This window comes from Rhinopithecus bieti, unplaced genomic scaffold (assembly GCF_001698545.2).
Source record: "Rhinopithecus bieti isolate Rb0 unplaced genomic scaffold, ASM169854v2 scaffold_15251, whole genome shotgun sequence".
Lineage (NCBI taxonomy): Eukaryota > Metazoa > Chordata > Mammalia > Primates > Cercopithecidae > Rhinopithecus > Rhinopithecus bieti.
Genome location: NW_016808059.1, coordinates 153,091 through 156,922, shown reverse-complemented (window position 1 = coordinate 156,922; position 3,832 = coordinate 153,091).

The window sequence follows — 3,832 nt, the reverse complement described above, 5'->3', positions numbered from 1 at the left end:
CAGCCCAATCTAAATGAGATATTCTTGAACAGAAGGCTCTAAAATCTGTCTAGATTAAAATCAACAGACACTTCCATTAATGCCCTCAGAGACTCCTTCACTGGAAAGACTTCACCAACTTCAACTTCTTCTCATGCCTCCTGATATCTCTGAACCACCTATAATGGCCATAAATTCCCCATAGCCTTCTGATATGAAAAATTGCCTTTCTCAGCTCTGTGCTAGACACCATGAGAGTAAAAATTTGCTGGGCATATACCAGGCTTCTCTGAAAACAGAGGCTCTCATAGACCTTGAGCCTGTGATCTTTTGTACCCAGTTGCTGAATATGCCTTGGATAATGGAAACAGCACATCACAAGCTTGGCACAGTGATGGAGGCCTCCTTGATACAGGACAGAGCCAAACCTGGGTCCTCTGATATATTCCACTTGTAGGAGGGGATGGTATCCCCTGTCCTCAGTCCGTTGCCAGATGCTATGTTCATGGAGGTCACCCCTCTCCAAACCCCTTAGCTACCTGGCGACCCCCTTAGGATTAACTGAATGAAATACAATGGGAGTTAATAGACTATAGGGAAGGCGTTGCCACTATCATAAGTTATGGAGCTCAGTGGAACGGGTCTGCTTTTCATCCCTTAACAGGAATTTCCTGATAAAGAATGTGAACCAAGGATCAGCACAATTGGCGAAACTACAGGCAGTCATCTTAGCACTGGATGCCCTGGTTAGCAAATGATCTCCACATTTTTACAAACATGGGCAACGGCCCAAGAGGTTTTCCCTTAAAGGTAAAGAACTTTGGGAATCTCTAGCCTCACAGACACCCAAAATATGAATGAAAATCCCACATGTCTCTACATATACTAAGGCCACAATACAAGGTCTCACCAGGGCACTCCTTATCTTCTTTGGAGTTTCAGACATTACTGATAGTAACCAAAGTACACATTTCGTATCTCAAAATACATAATGCTGGGCTCTTGGAAAAGGCATTCAATAGAACTTTTGACTCCCTGATGGGTCCCGGCTAGCCAGTTTTATCAAAAGAGATCTAATGGTTTCCACAAACAACTCATTTTAAAACTCCAGTCTGGCATATGGACCACTAAGTGGGTTTTGCTGTTACTCCAGGCCTTAATCTCTCTTAATTTAAGATCTTTGGCCAACTCACACCTCACAACATTAAAAAAAGAAAACCTTTGCATCACCCTTTTGTCTATTCAAAGAGGGATATGTGTCATCTCCATGCTTATAAAAGTTCATTATATATGTGCAGCTCTTTAATATTGTCTCCTCTTATCTTTATGGATTTTTAATCCTGCACCATCCCATAAATGCTGGAGGCCAGGTCAAGGGTGCATGCTCTCCTAAGATCTGTTAACCATAGATTGTCCCATGGGTCAGGCACTTGCCCATCTTACATGAGAACCATTTGTGACTAAACTTCTACCGCTCCAAAACCATTATTAACATTTGGGTTATAAAGCATGGATAATTAATCTGAGATCTACCTCTGCTCCCCTCCAGAAAATTAAAATTAGCGCTCAAGAGCTAACAACAAACATTGCTCAAGAATCCCACAGACAGTATAGACTACCAAGAAAGGAGATAGAAAACTCCTCTTAGCAAATAAAAATCACATTTGGAGAGGGTAATGGAATCAACACCAAATCTCCTAATGACAAAACCAGACAACCCCTCCTTGATAATAACACATGTGAAGGAAGGAGAGAATCAACATCAAGAAACAAAAGTCTGTCATATACAGCTACACACCATTTTATTGGATATTGATCTTATTACTATCGGTCTGGATGCTTTTGATGGTTTGCAGTCCAGAGGCCAAAACTCGAAAATAATTCATTGTTTCAACTAAACCTGGCAAATACTGAGGCCCACATGCCGTCAGGATTGGCTAATGCAAGCCCTACAGCCCAAACACCTCACTGGCTTTTCCTTCACCAACTGAACTGACAACTGAGGCAGTTGTCATTGGTTAAATGGTAGGGACTGACTACAGACTAATGTTGAAATTCCAACCGTGGCCAAAGATATTTTAATTGGCAAACAACCTGACGCCATATTAACAACATGCTCCCAAATCAAGCCATATGATTTAAAGTCTTTTTACAGCAGAAACTCTCTCATCAACCATCTGGGCAAAACCTTGGACTGTTGGGAGCTTTGAGATTTAGTCATCCTCAATTAGGGCTTTATTTGTTTCAGTCAAATTCTAGAACTTTACTCCAATTACAACAGTATTGTGGATACTGACATCACTTTTGCTACTTGTACATCCAAAAAGCCCCCCGACTTACAAAATATCTGCAAGATCTCAAGTTAGCAAACTAACCTTACAACTTAAGGAACTAGAAAAAAAAGAACAATCTAAAGTCAAAGTTAGCATAAAGAAGAAAATAAGATTAGAGCAGATGTAAATAAAATAGAATAGAAAAACAATAGAGAAAATAAACCAAACCAAGAGTTACTTCTTAGAAAAGACCAAGAAAATTGACAATGTGTAGATAGGTTGACTAAGAAAAAGAAGACTCAAATTACTAAAATCAGAATTGAAGGTGGAGCATTACTGTTGAATTTATAGAAATGACAAGAATAATAAGAGTACAATGAATAATTGTACACCAAAAAATTGGATAAACTAGATGAAATGAAAAAATTCCTAGAAATGCAAAGCCTACCAAGAATAAATCATAAAGAAATAGAAAATGTGAATAGATCTATAACTAATACAGATATTGAATCCATAATCAAAAACCTTCCAACAAGGAAGATTTGGACCAAAGGCTTCACTGGTAAATTCTACCAGACATTTGAAGAATAATTAACACCAATCCTTCTCAAACGCTTCCAAAAAATTGAAGAAGGAATACTTCCTAACTCACTCTATCAGGCTAGCATTACCCTGATATCAAAGCCAGATGAAGACTTTTCTCTAAAATGAGAAAAGAAAAATACATACCAATATCCCATGTGAATATTGATGCATCGATACTCAACAAAATACTACTGAATCAAATTAAGTAGCATATTAAAAGGATTATACACTATGACAATGTGGGCTTTATTCTGTGGTTCAAGGATTGTTCAACATATGAAAACCAATTGATGTAATATACCACATTAACAGAATGAAGAAAAAACACATGATTATCTAAATTCATGCAGGATAAGCATTTGACAAAATTCAACACACATTCTTGATTAAAAAAAAAAATCAACATACTAGGTGATGTAGTTTGGTTTCTTTGACCCCAATAAATCTCATGTTGAAATTTGATTTCAAGTGTTGTTGGAGGTTGGACCTAATAGGAATATTTTAATACTGTTAGGATGTGAATACTACCCAAAATGATATACAGATTCAGTGCAATCCCTACCAAAATCAAACACTTTTAAAGAAATAGAATAATCTTTCCTAAAATTAATAAAAAATCAATCTAAAAGAGCCTGAATAATCAAAATAATCTTGAAAAAGAACAAAGTTGGAAGTCTTACACTTTCTGATTTCAAAAATTACTACAAAGCTACTGTATTTGTCTACTTGGACTACCATAACAAACACCATGGACTGGGTGGCCTAAACAACAGAAATTTATTTTCTTACAGTTCTGAAGACTGGAAGTCCAACATCAAGGTGCAAGCAAACTTGGTGTTTGGTGAGGGTTCTCGCTTTGTGCTGCAGATGGCTGCCTTCTTGCTGTGTGCTCACAGGACCTCCTTTTGTGTGCATGCTGGAAGGGGTGGGGGGAGGAGAGAGGACATATGAGAATGCTTTCATGTTTCTTCTTATAAGGGCGCTAATTCTATAGG